At 43.9% G+C, this 14,680-nt stretch overlaps 1 long non-coding RNA gene across 2 annotated transcripts in view; it reads right to left on the bottom strand.

Moving 5' to 3' along the window:
- Nucleotides 1-3,741: 3,741 nt before the first annotated feature.
- LOC123385064 overlaps nucleotides 3,742-14,680 on the bottom strand; it is a 31,622-nt gene continuing 20,683 nt past the window's right edge. The window contains exon 3 of one of the 2 annotated variants that reach the window (XR_006597080.1): nucleotides 3,742-3,867. This is a non-coding gene — a long non-coding RNA (uncharacterized LOC123385064). Of the gene's footprint in view, nucleotides 3,868-13,496; nucleotides 14,513-14,680 lie in introns of those variants that run through there. The other variant, XR_006597081.1, reaches the window with a different exon arrangement.

Raw genomic sequence — 14,680 nt, 5'->3', positions numbered from 1 at the left:
TAGTGGATATATGGTACTCTGTTATAAATATATAATTTATATTATAATCTATATTATATATATTATAATCTATTTGGTCAATTAATGATTTTTTGGACTTTCAGGCTATTTGAAAGTTTTTACTCTTATTACCTTGTGATGAATATCCTTTTTATTAATCTTTCTGTGCATTTCTCATCCTTTTTTTAAGACATAGTACTAGGATTAGAGTTACTGGATCAAAGAATGTCATTTAAAAAAAAAATTTAGTGTTTATTTATTTTTGAGAGAGAGAGAGAGAGAGAGAGAGAGAGAGAGAAAGCGCAGGTGTGGGGGGGCAGACAGAGGGGGAAACAGAATATGAAACAAGCTCCAGGCTCCAAGCTGTCAACAAAGAGCCCGATGTGGGGCTCGAACTCACAAACTGGGAGATCAAAACCTGAGCTGAAGATGGATGCTTAACCAACTGAGCCACACAGGCGCCCCAAACGATGTCATTTTTAAAAACGTTTATTACTAAGTTATTTTCCAGAAAGTTTATACCACATGGCATATTCAGCCAGGTGTAAGAGAATGCCAATGTCCTTGCATCCTCAGGAACATTGCATTGCATATTATTTAAAAATTTTTTAAATGTTTATTTATTTTTGAGAGAGAGAAAGAGAGAGACAGAGCGTGAGCAGGGGAGGGGCAGAGAGAGGGAGACACAGAATCTGAAGCAGGCTCCAGGCTCTGAGCTGCCAGGACAGAGCCGAACGTGGGCTTAAACCCATGAATTGTGAGATCATGACCTGAGCCGAAGTTCGATGCTCAACTGACTGAACCACCCAGGTGCCCCAAAACGGTATATTATTAAAGTCTGTTTGACCAGTTTGTTTCTGTTAGAGATAACATGTGGGACACCTGGGTGGCTCAGTCCATTAAGTGTCTGACTTCAGCTCAGGTCATGATCTCACGGTTCGTGAGTTCAAGTCCTACGTAGGGCTCTGTGCTGACAGCTCAGAGCCTGCAGCCTGCTTCGGATTCTGTGTCTCCCTCTCTCTCTGCCCCTCCCCCACTCTCACTGTGTGTGTGTCTCTCTCTTGAAAGTAAATAAACATTTAAAAAAATTAAAAAAAAAGAAATAACATGCAATGATGGGTCTGTGCACTGGGTATTAGGATCTAGGACTTGAGGTCTAAAGATTCTAGACCCTACTTTTTACAGCACACTCTAAATTAAGTGCTAGATATGAAAGTGCTTTGTTAACGCGACGAGTCATACAAGTATAAAGATGTCACTGTGGTTGTCATGCCCAGCGGAGTTGGGTTGAGCTAGGATGCTGCTGAGATGCAGTCTGGTGTAGTAGAAAGAGTGCTGACTTTGTACAAGTCCTTGCTCCAGTATTTACTAGGTGTGTAACTATCTAAGTCGGCTTAAAATGCTATTAAAGACTACGTAGCTTAAACAATAGACATTTATATCTTATAATTCTAGAGGCTGGGCGATCCAAGATCAAGGTATTAGACTGATTTAGTTCCTAGTGAGAGCTCTCTTCTTGTTCTGTAGGGGGCTGCCTTCTTGCTGTGTCCTCACAGCCTCACGTGGCTAAGAGAGATCATCTCTCTCCTATCTCTTCTGGTAAAGGTACCAATTCCCTTCATGAGGGCTCCACCCTCATACTAATTCCCTTCTAAAGACCTCACCTCCTACTATTATCACACTGGGGGTAAAGGGCTTCAACATATGAATTTTGGGAGGACACAAACATTTAATCCATAGTGGTAACCTTGGGCGATTTATTTAACAACCAGAGGCTCAGTTTCTTCATTTTTCAACTGGGAGAATAATGCACAGAGGGGTGTTGTAAAACTCACATTACATAATGTGTCTGCATGGAACAGGTACTCCATCAAAGAGAGTTATTAGCCAGAATTACCAAAAGGTAATCACTTTCTGGATATTACTCAGAGGGATGATCTATTTAGAATCTAGAGTCCACCTCTGCACAAAGTATTTAAAAATTATTGAGAAATGCACACACACACACACACTTCGCTGATATTAGAACAATAGAGGGAAAAGGGATTTCAGCTTTTGTTGACAGGTGTTCTGTTTTGGGTTCCTGGACCCAATTCCAGTGTGTGTGTGTATGGGGGGAGGGGTGGGAAGGGGGAGGGAAGCCTCCCACTGAACACCAAGAAATTCTCAGACACCCTCCTGGTTTCCTTAATTCTGACACTATCTACCTAGAGATAGCATCAGATTCCACAGGTTAAAGGGTCAGTCATGTACGACTGGCTCTCCCCCCTCTCCCCCTCCCCACCCCCCTCCCCATGGGGAGACAGGGGTAGGTGTCAGATGACAGACTAGGTACAGGTTGTTACCAGTACTTCTGACTGACTGGCTATAAATTTGAGGTTCCCATGACCTCCTCTTTGTGTTTGATTAATTTGGTACAGTGGCCCACAGAACTTAGAGAAAGATTTTACTTACTTGATGATTGCTTTTTTTTTTTTAAATTTTTTGATGTTTATTTTATTTCTGAGAGAGAGAGAGACAGAGTGTGAGTAGGGGAGGGGCAGAGACAGGGGGAGACACAGAATCTGAAGCAGGCTCCAGGCCCCAAGCCTTCAGCACAGAGCCCGATGTGGGGCTCGAACTCATGAACCGTGAGATCATGACCTGAGCTGAAGTTGGACGCTTAACTGACTGAGCCACCCAGGCGCCCCTAGATGGTTGTTTCACTATAACAAGAACTGCTAGATTGGGGCACCTGGGTGGCTCAGTCAGTTGAGCTTGAGCCTCCGAATTTGGCTGACATCATGATCTCACAGTTTGTGGGTTTGAGCCCCGCTTTGGATCCTCTGTGCCCCACTCTGTCTGCCCCTCCCCTCCCCCACATGCACTCTCTCTCTCTCTCTCTCTCCCAAAAATAAAAAAATAAACAAAAAAAAAAAAAAAAAGGAACTGCCAGAAGGAAGAGATGCATAGGGCAAGGCATGGGGAAGAGGCCTGGAGCTTCCATGCCCTCTCCATGGCGTCACTCTTCTGGAATCTCCATGCTTTCACCAACTTGGAAGCTCTCCCAAACCGCATCCTTTTGGATTTTTATGGAGGCTTCATTACACAGGCATGATTGATTAACTCATTGGCCACTGGAGACTGAGACAGACTCTAGTACCTCTCCTCTCCCTGGGGGTCAGGAGGGTGGGCCTAAAGATACCAATCCTGTAATCACAAGGTTGGTTCCTCTGCCAACCAGGCCCCATCCTTAGGTGACCTAGGGGAAATCCTAAAGTCACCGCATTAACAAAAGAAACCTTGATCATTCTTAGCACTTAAGAAATTCCTAGGGTTTTAGAAGGTCTGTGTGAGAAACAGGAGGAAGACCAAATATGTATTTCTTATTATAAGTCACAATATCATAAGCACCCTGGGGGCATGGCAAAGGTCCAGTGGTTGATTATCATTGTCATTTCTCCAGTGACTCCTGTTTTTGCTTTATTATTAAAGGCAGAAAAGAAACCCAGAACTCTGAGGGTTCAATCCCCATCCTTGACGGACACTGCCCACAGGCACACAAACCCACATGATTTCAATTTCTACATTTGTTTTTGTATTCATTTTAAGTGACCATTATTGAAAAGTTCCTTCCTAGAACTTCATTTGGGCCATACCTCTGACCTAATTCAAAGCTCCTTGTATCGGCTCTCGCCTTCACCCCCCTCCCCCTTTCCCTGTCCACTCATCCTGTTTCTCCTTCCTTTCCAGATTCCTCACCTGCAGCGACTCCAGAAGCATTTTTCTTCTTTAAGTCTCTGCTCCACAGGCCACCCTCTTCCCCGCATCATTTCTCATTTCTCACCGCGAAAATCTCTCCTTTCTCTCTTTATGGCTTCCTGAGACCTGAAAAGAGGTAATTTAAATTTGGCAATTATGACGACAACGAAACACCTTTTGTGAAAAGTAGAGTTTAAAATTCAGGAGTCTGGTCTGGAAACATAACTCTCTGTGTCTTCCTTCTGTGGATACCCCTGCAGGGGTGCTTCCAAGGTCACCTCTGACCTCTTTGCTGAACCAGAAGGAGCTAAGAACCAGCTATCACGTGCAGGTGGGTGACTTCTCCACTTGGAGGGGTGAGGGTGCAGTGAACCAGAGATACTAGGTTCAGGTTCAGCCTAGCCTCTTCTACCTAAAATGAGCTTCCTAACCTTCTTCCCCCCCTTCCCGAGGAATCTTTGCCCTCCCACACTCTGTACTCTGCCCCTGGGCTGTTCCATGCTCCAGTCACATGGTGGCATTAGGTAGCTGGAATCATGGAGTGGGGAGGTTGGGGGTACAATTTCTTCTCTGCTAGTGACTAGATGAATCACCTCCTGTGGGCTGTTCATGGCAACCTTTTCCTCCATCCTTGGAGCAGGGCCTCCTGAAGATTTCTCCCCGTCTGTTATGAAGTGCCTTGAGCGCTCCAAAAGTCAGCAGCAAATGTATTAGTGCATATTAACATCCTCCTTTCCTGGCACGCATCTAGGCTACCACTTAAACAACTGGGCTCCAAACCTGCTAAAATCAGGTTTCAGGAGGAGGACATGGGAAGTATGGAATGTGCAGCCTGTCTCCAGACAGGTGCCATCTGCTCTCATCAAAGAGATCTAGCAGCTCTGGCTTGGGAGGGAGGGGCCGCCAGGTGTTTAGAAGGAAGCCTGCTCCTGCATTAAACTTCCAGAGACTTTGCTCTTTTGTTTTGTTTAGTTGTGTTTTTGTCTGGCAGGCTGAAAGAGAGCCTGTCTTACTTTCCAAGAGAACAATTGTTCCAATGTTGTAAGAAATTAAGTCCCTGGGAAAAAAATCTTGTTTGAGAGGGCTTGTAATGGCTCCTTGACCACATGCTGGGCTGCCCAATTTATAAAAGAGAAATATTACAGAAGTTGGGAGCCAAAGTTGGTGTGCACAGCCATTGCTTAAAAAGGAATGGATGTTTCTTGGGGACAGATCCTCCCCCCAGGCCCCCCAGCATTTATTTAGTCTGGAGAGAATCTGTCAGCCAGGCTCCTACTCCTACATCCCAGGAAGAGCTAGGCCCATTCATTGTACTCTGCATTCAGAAATGATAATAATTCCTCTGAGCCTAATGGGGCCCAGGAGAATGGGATTGGAACTGCTTTTTATGTGTCTGTGTGGGGTTTTCCATTTTGCAGGTGTTTTCTATTGCCAGCCTGTGGAGTTGCCCACTGAGTCAAAAATACATTACTGTGAAGATAGGCCTTTTGGAGGTATCTTGTATCACATTTTTTATTTCCCTCCCAATAACAAGAGCATTTAGCCCCAGATTTAAAATGATCCTTTCCTATATTTTATATTAAAGACTTGGCCTGCAAGATTGATCTAAGGACTAAAGCATGACTTTAGGTCTCCTGGATATCTTCCTCCTCTTTGGGGGTCCCCCATCCTGCCTGTCCCCTACACCCTTTACCAAGCTGCTCTTCTGCATTCTATCAAAGTGCTTCGTTTGTGTATCATGTCCTGTCAGCTGATTCCTGTTAAAATGTTAGCCAATATTAGGATACTTTGGGGAGGGTGAGGGGGGGTATTTGCATTTTAATAGGTAGCTTGAATATGGAAAAGCTTCAGACTGAAGCAGCACATCCTCACTGGGGAAAAGGCAGGCCATCTTGGATGGGCTGAGGGTGTGTGAGATTGGAAACATTATCAAATCCTACTGTGTATGTTCTAAGATGCATTGGTGTGGCCTCTGAGCAGAGGTCAAAGACTGAATGAAAGGTGCTCCTTTATGTTCCCAACCCTAGGAGAAAACAGGGGCTGCTGTGGGAGCACAGTCAGCAGTGACCATGCTACAGTGTGGTCAGATTTAGCATATAAAAGTACAAGATGCCCAGCTAAGTTTGCATGTCCAATAAACAATGAACACTTTTTAGCATGAATATGTCCCATGTGATATTTGGGACATACTAATACAAAAAAATTCTTGTTTATCTGAATTCATATTTAACTGGGTGTATTGTTGTTAAAAAATAATTTCTTTCTTTGTTAAAAAATGTTTATATATTTATTGTGAGAGAGAGTGAGCACGTGTGTATGTGTGTGTACACATGCACAGGAGAGGGGCAGAGAGACAGGGAGAAAGAAAGTCCCAAGCAGGCTCTGGGCTTTCAGTGCAGAGCCCAATGTGGGGCTCCATCTCACAAACTGGGAGATCATGACCTGAGCAGAAATCAATCTTAACCGACTGAGCCACCCCGGAAAATAATTTCTAAAGAGATAAAATCATAACCCCTATGAAAACATAAACATGTATCAAAGGTTAAACTCCTTGATTAATGAGAGAACAAGTAAGATGTTACAGTTGGTTCAAAAGAGAATTCAGCACACATATAGACACATACATATGTACAATCAGGAAATGCTGAAATCAATTAGCTAATAGAGGCAAAACTAGCCATATTCATAGGGAAATAATCAATTGCATTCCAGTGGGAAAAAATTAATTTGCATTTCTCTGGACAAGAGTCATGGGCATTACTCTCAGTTTTCTACAATTTGCAATAGTTATAAAATAGGTCAAAGATAATGAAGGCACAGATAACTAGGAAGGGTGTGTTAGAATATCCAGTAATAATTTTTGCCAATTTTCTTAAAGTTTATTTATTTATTTTGAGAGAGAAAGATAGAGAGCATGTGCATGAGTGAAAGAGGGGCTGAGAGAGATGGAGAAAGAGAATCCCAAGCAGGCTCCACACTTTCAGCACACAGCCCATGAGGCTCAATTTCAAGAACTGTGAGATCATGACCTGAGCTGAAACCAACGGTTGGACCCTTAACCAACTGAGCCACCCATGCACCCCCAGTTTTGCCTATTTTAAAGTCTTTTACAAGTTCTCCTAACAATGTCATGATATTTCCTGTCTCAGGGCCTTTGCAAGTGATAGTTCCCCCACCTCCTTAGTAATCTTGTATTTGTTATTGATATCCCAAAAATCTTTACCTTTGGGAATCCCTCTCTGACCCTCAGTCTGGATTAGATTCATGCTCTACAGCATAGGAGCATGTTTCTTTCATTAGAGCATTTACGTCACTTTGTAATTCATGCTTTTTACTGAGGTCTGTAATTTCTTGCAGGATCTAGTCTCTGTTCTCATTAGCTTCCTCTTTAATAATTATACTCTGGTCATACTTTTCTCCTGTCTGTTACTTGACCATAACAAGTTCTTCCCTGCCACAGAGACTTTGCACCTGCTGTTCTCTGTGCCTGGATTTTTTTTCTCTTGGCTTTTGCATGGCATGTTTCTTTTTCATGTCTCAGGTCTCAGTTGAGTACCAGGAAGGCCTATCCTGATCATCTTATCTTAAGATACTTCCTTCCCCACCCTTATTTTTTATCCCAGTGGAACCTTAGCACAGATCAGAATCCCCTCATGGGCTTGTTAAAATATAGATTTCTGGGGTCCACGCCCAGAGTTTTTGATTCAGGCATTAGGGAGAGGCATTAGGATCTGTGTTTTAACATGTTCTTGGGTGATGCTGATGATGCTGGCTTGGGCACCACTCCTGGACAAACAATGCTCTGATTATTTTCTTTCAAAACATAACATTATTCCCCTCATCTTTTAATGATTTGCTTTCTGTCTCCTACACAACTGATAGCTCCATATGCGGAGAGACATTGATGACCCTAATTCTCTGCTTTATCCACAGTACCGAGGGCAGTGCCTGGTTTTATAAAAGACATTAAATATTTTTTGAATGGATGAACAATTTTCTCTCTTTTGCTCCTGTTCTGTACTATTATAAAGGGTTTGTTCACCAAAGCACTGCTGAATTCAGGTGCTGACACTAAGCCAAAGGGATTGGCTTTCATCACTAAGTTTGTGGAGGAGCGGTCTTGATAAACCACACCAATATCTGATCAGTGTCTTTTGGGACCTGTGCTGTCCCATGAGTGTAACCTCCTCTCTAAGGCCAATGTCACGAACCTGCAGTTTGTTAGATGACATCAGGGCTTTGGGTACTGTTGGCAGGGTCCAGGCTGACCTGAGTTTTATGAAGACTAGTGCTATGATGACCATTTAGAAGACATGGGCAGGTAAAGGTGGGGAGGGCCTTGTGCACTGGCTTCCTGTGTGCCTTCCCATGAGGCATCTTGTGGAGAGTAACAGAGAGAGTTGGGAGCAAGGCCATCCCTCCTCTAAGTTTGGCAGTAGGTGATGCTCTTACATCTTTAGTCTTTGTATCTTCTTAAATGTCTTAGGGTCCTTTGCCCTTCTAGTCCTAACTTCTGGGCCTCCTGATGCCAAATATTCTGTTCCACATTCTACTGTCTTCTGTATCATTCCTCTAGGCTTTCATGTCACTAAGTTACGTGGTAAACAAATGCATCCTTGAGAGTGAGAGAGACAATATGACATAGTGCTTACCCCTTGAAAGTATGTGCTTTGAAGTCAGCCACAGATTCTAATCTTATTCATGCTAGATACCGTGTGTCCTTGAGAAAGTCACTTAACCATTCTGTACTTCAGATTATGGGGATAACAATGGCACTAAATCATAGGGTTGTTGCAGGTATAAAAGAGATGATGCTTGTAAAGAGTTTAGTCTCTGTTCCTTGCAGCTACCAGGATAATGGTGTAATACTCCTTTATGGAAATAGTTTTCCATTTTAGTAATGGACTTTGGGAGATACATGCTTTGACTGCAAGAGTCTTTGCAGGTCAGATATTTGGGGGCCTTCAGATGACAAGACATGAGCAGATGCTCATTCTGTGTGTGGGTTAAAGGAACCCTCTGCAGATCTCTCTGGGAGACAGAGCACTAGGTGACTTGGCCATTGGCTCTGGTCCTAAGGAAGAAGCCCTGGAAATTGAGGATAAGACAATAATAGCAATGTTGTATTCAGGAGCATTGCTTTAAATAATCCTTCTCTTTAATAGCTTTGCCCCTGGCGTGTGACAGGTGTTTACATTATTAAGTAAAAGCGTTTAAACAGCGACCTCCTTGGTATAAGGGTGAAGGAGATTAAAATCCAAGCAGTGCTCCAGCCATTTAAATCAATGAGACTTGTCAGATCTGTAACACATGAGCTACTTAGAGGGCGCAGGCACCTATTGTTTTTGAGGTTCGACTAATATCTCAATATGCTCATTCCTTCAAAGTCTGGCCAGGCCCTGGGTTGCTCATTAAAAGCTGGTTTGGCCACAGACTCTCTGCCTTTGGAACTGGCGTTATTTAATAGTTGCCTAAATGTGCACCAAGTAGTTAAGCTATTAGGGAAGATCAGAGCTTGGGTTGATTTCTGCTTAGTAAAATGACCTTTCAAGAAATCCCAAATGCACAAGTCCCTTAACTCATCAGAGCAAAGACCATGAATGCTAGCTCCTCCTCCAGTAGGGGGTGCTAAACCAGGTTGCTGGGCTTCACCCAGAGTCTCCCTTTCTTGAGTTGTGTTTCAGAGTTTTGCCATAGCACTGGCAACCTCATGTCCACCAGCAGTATTGAAGAACTGAGTTTTTGAGACCTAAGTTTTATTTGTTTTTGTTTTTAAACTTCATGTTATCGCCATGCCCTGGATTTTGTTTTTCTAAATTAGACTTTATTTCAGTTTCTAAGAAACGTGTACACGTGTGTGTATGACAGGAAGAACATGGTCCAGCCCAGTTCATGGCCATGGGTTTCACCTGATTTTGGCAGACACTAGGTCAATGCAAACACAGTCAAGCGTGGCCCTGGGGCCCCAGATGGGCTGCACAGATGCTGTGTCATAAACACATGAACAGGAGTGACTGACCATGCACATGGTGAATGCCTGGGGCCAGCCCAACCTTGGGCCCCTACCTGTGCCACCCCACAGTGGGCACACAGGTGTTGGCACATGGGCAAACTGGTGGGTCCTGGCAGACACATGCCATCTGTCCATTGAGGGTTGGGGTGATCCCATTAGATGACTCACAACTGAGTCAGGCTGGCCACAAAAGGAACTACATGCAGGAAGGGTTACATGGCAGAGTTTACTTTCCTTCTGCTTATGGCCTCATGGGTCAGCCTGTCCCTGATCCCTGAGGGACTGCTCAAGCCTCAGCTTCAGTTGTGCAGGTCCAGCAGAAGGTGAGGAATTTCCTTTCTGGGCGGTCTGAAGGGCTTTTTCCCAGGTGATTGACTTGAGGAATGTTCTCTGCTTCAGAGGAAAGCCCTCCTTCTACTCAGAGCAATGATGTAAGGCCATGGCCTCTAGTCTTTACGGAACTTCTTTGTCAAAAGGAGACATCAAGGGCTTCACAGTGGAAATGAGATATGTGCAAATAATACTGGGCCACACGCAGTGTCAGGACCAGCAGTGTGGGCATTGCTGGGAGCTTATTAGAAATGCAGCCTGCTCAAATGCTTTGCGTGCTCTCTTTCTCTCTCAAAAATAAACATAAACAAATCTAAAAAAAAAAAAAAAAAAAAGAAATGCAGCATTTCAGGACCCCAGACCCACTGAAACAGAATCTGCATTTTAACAAGCTCCTTGTGTGTATGCCAAAGCCTGAGAAGCACTGATACACACAAAAAGGGCCATTTCTTTTTGTCCACACCACCCTTTGTCCACACATCTCCCTCCACCACAGGAAACAACTCCATGAAGCCTGGCTCAGGGAAGAAAGTCTTGTGACATCCTTGTGCTCTGGAGCTGAGAAATCAACATGGCCTCTGAGGGGTTTTTCCTGGATTATGGCAGAATGACTGGGACCTTCTGCTCAAAGCAAGGGGATAATGAGACCATGTCATGGGTTAGGGACCATCACACAGATTAATTTGCCTCTTTCCATAATCATGGTCAGTACTTCTGGTATCACCTTACCAATGGTGTGTAGGCCTCCAGGGGACCCGGAGCAAGACCATCACTGAGGCAGCAGCCTCCTAGGAAAATGCCCTAGTGAAGCACAGGGAAGTCTCCCAGACAATGCAGCACTTATTCGGGTCAATCAGTTCTGTCAAAAGTCCATTCACTGAAAACAATAGCTCATGGGTTTATGACTGCTTGGTCAGTTCAGTTACCACAGCAGTTCAGACAACCGGTGAATGCAGCCTTGGGTGTTAAAAGAATTCAGGTTATTTAAGAGGCAGTAGAAACCCCTATATCCTCCACTTGCTAGCTCTGACTGGAGGCAAGTGATTTAACTTCCCCTACTTCAGTTTCTCGATTTTAATTTTTTTTAATGTTTATTTTATTTTTGAGAGAGAGTGTGTGAGTGAGTGGGGGAGGGGCAGAGAGAGGGAGACAGAATCTTAAGCAGGCTCCAGGCTCTGAGCTGTCAGCACAGACCCCTATGCAGGGCTCAAACCCATGAACCGTGAGATCATGACTTGAGCTGAAGTCAGATGCTTAACGGACTGAGCCACCCAGGTGCCCCAGTTTCTTGATTTTTAAATTGATTATCAGAATGGTACTGGTCTTATAGGTGTGTTGTATATAGTAAGCTCAGTATTTACTCTGTAAGACTCTATTACTCAGACTTAAAGTCATATTCACAGGAGGTGAATTATATTTAGAAGTGGAAGGAATCTTGAAATCACCTTATGGAAAGGGGATGAGAAAGGAAAACCACGAAGAGAAAAAGCCTCTTTTCATTTTGCCAGAGCCCCAGGTTCCAGCTCTAGGTCTGTCACTATGATCCCGAATGAGTATAACTTCCTAAGACCTGTGAAGAACTCTGGACGAAATATGAGTGAGGAATAGGCATATGATGGTACAAGTCAGCTGGAAGCCATGGAGTTAGTTAACAGAGGAGAGAGATAAACATATTTATTTTGGCAAAATATCAGAAGATCTGAGGTTTCAATAGTGTTGGAAAATAACATGATGGTTGATTCTTGATGATCAGTGTTCCTGGGAAGGAGAACCACACAGCCAAAAACCATGTTATGGATTATAAACACCATGTTATGGTTTTTAAAGGTGACTCAATCAGATGTACCCACGTGCTCCCATGCACTGCCTGTCTCCTGCTTGACCTCTACCTTTACATCCCATGGCTGGTAGGGTACCACTGGGCAGACGGGATTTTCAGCAGCTACCAATAAGCTTGCGAAGTACATGTACTTTCTAAGGAATATTCATTTTTGCAGCTAGATTCCTGGGGCTTAAATAGAGCAGTACTTTCTAGTGACAAATGATTTCAGAGTGGGAGATCTTATGACCTTATAAATATGGCATCATACATTTGAATATTTTATTCTGGAAGCTAACTGCTGAAAGCAGAAGTTAAATTTTTTTTTTTTTTTTTTTTTTTATCTCCCTCTGTTTTATCTCTGGGAGAGGCTAAAAATCCAGAGAGGGGTTTTCATTTGGCAGACTTGAGCTTCCCTTTCTCATTGCTGTCCCTTTGATCTTCTATTCTCTGTGTTCAGGATCCCCTTTGTGCCTACCTGAACCCTGTGAAACAAATCATCTTAATTACTTCAGGCCTGGCTTCTTCCTCCAGTTCTCATTTTTTTTTTTTTTTTTTTTTTTTTTGAAATTCCTGCAATGGTTACCAAATAAATCTGTGTTGGGCTCCAGCCCTTGGAAAAAGCACGGAGGGACCCGCAGCAGTGAGAGGAATTTCAAAGTTAGTTAAAAGGCACAGGAGGAGTGAGGGAATTGAATGAACCTCTCTGGTTTTCAGCCCGTAGATGTAGTGCTGACTGTACTCCAAGTCCGTGTTCATTGCAGGGCACAGCCCTCGCACCTTTGCTTGTAGAAGAGAGAATAATTAATGCTGTGTCTCCTTGGCTTGGTACCCAGAGCTCTGCTTCTGTCAGCTGTACTCAAATACTGTAGGAACACATACCCTGTGAGAAAGCCCAGGCGGGCAGAAAAAGGGGAAAGAGATGGTGGCGTGCTCTCATCTGCTGGGGCTCCCTGGCTTAGCCAGTAGGAGGCCCCAAGCCAGGCAGGGGTAGCAGGAAGGTAGGCAACTCCAGGGGCCTGTCATTGAGTTGGAGACCAGTTGTGTGGGGCTGCATTTTAAGTGGGCCATTCTGAATGAATGGCAGAGAGGTGCTGAGGCAGGCCAAGCTGTTGATCCTGTATGCTGGGGGGTCCAAGGGGAGGTAATTAGGAGCAATGAGCTGAAACTGCGGAAAAGAAAATGTAAGCCGTGCAGCATAAAAACCTTCCTGACAGTGATGTCTATTAGCCGATGGCATTGTCTCCTAAGGGAAGTTGAGAAGACCCATTACTGGAGGCATTTAAGGGGGCCCTGGTGACACCGGGGGGTGGAGGGGAGTGGGCTGCTGGGAATTGCATTGCTCCTTCTCAGGGCTGGGGCTCTACCAGAGCTGGCCTAAGGCTAACTGCTTGGACCTCCCCACCCCTTCAGTCCTGTTGGAAGAGCCACTTAATACAAGCCCTTTCAGCAGGATCATTTCACCTTGGAGTGATTTTTGCCTCTGCAAAATGAAGGTGCTGTGTATGCATGTGTATAAATACATGCGGTACACCCCACAGCCCCTCAGGTGTGGGAGGGACTGCTGGGTTAAATCAGAGAAATTTTGAAACAAAATTTTCACTGGTTAGGTGATGGTTTGTCAAATATTTTTGGGGGTGGGCTTGTTTGAAGTGGATAGATTTATTCTTCTAGCACACTTAATTTTTAAAACATGGTGATGAGACAGCTCTGTGTCCACCAAGTAGAAGGTGTCACTCCTCTACCCCTCTCTCTGATGGCCCCAGTTTCCTGGAGGACTTTGGAGGTCACCCAAGTGACCAGGAAGTGGCTTCTCCTGAGATAACCATAACCGTTGTCTTTCTTGGTTCTAGTCACAAAACACAGCAGTCTGTTAAGTACCCTAGGTAGACAAAATGATCAGACTTGCCCCTTGCCCCCAGTGATTTACATTCTCTTCCATTATACCCTTCCTTCCCCTTCCTTAGAGGGGCTTCTGGAAGCTCCAGGCCAGGCAGTTATTTAGAATGCAAAGCTGGACTAAGTAAATAGCTGGAACTGGTAGTTGCTTTGGGTACTGGCTCACCGTTGATTTTCCTAGGCCAACAGTCCCATACTCTGTGAATAGCTTTACATGATACTGCTCATATTCACCGTCTCTGTCTTACATTAGATGATTTGAGGGCTCATTCCGGGATAATAGCCATTGTGTGACCTCCCTGTGTTTATACTTGTTCCTTCAAACTTTCCTTCCACCATAGCCTGGTCCATCTCTGGAAACTACCTTCTCATCATGATATTTTTGCAAAACTTTTCAATGGCTCCCCAGGGATTTCAAGGCAGAGTACTGGGGCTAGAATAAACATCCTTTGCTATCTATAAAATTAGTTGGTCCTGGTAATATTTTGAGAAATTCAGACCTATTCATTTCAGGAATTGACTAGGGTTGACATTAAAAGCTGGTTATTTCTTTTTCATGATTCTTTTAAAATATATCTAAACATTGCCATTGACAATCAAGTTATATTCTGAATCCTTTACCTTTTGAAGTGCAGCCTCTTCTAAAAGATGAGTGGTTGTAGTAGAACAGTGGTTCTCAGCCCAGGTTGAATGTCAGAATCATTTGGGAACTGTTGCAAATTATGGATGCCTGGGTCAGAATCTTTAGAAGTGGGGTCTGGGTCTCTAATTTTCTAAATATCTCCCCAAGTGATTTAAACATGCAGTCATTGTTGGGAATTATATTAAATTACCTGTTAGACTCCTATAATTTCAGATATTTTTGGTTTCCTAATTAT

This window comes from Felis catus, chromosome B1 (assembly GCF_018350175.1).
Source record: "Felis catus isolate Fca126 chromosome B1, F.catus_Fca126_mat1.0, whole genome shotgun sequence".
Taxonomy (NCBI): Eukaryota; Metazoa; Chordata; class Mammalia; order Carnivora; family Felidae; genus Felis; species Felis catus.
Note: the sequence above shows the minus strand (reverse complement) of the source record. Positions and strands in the feature narration are given on the sequence as shown.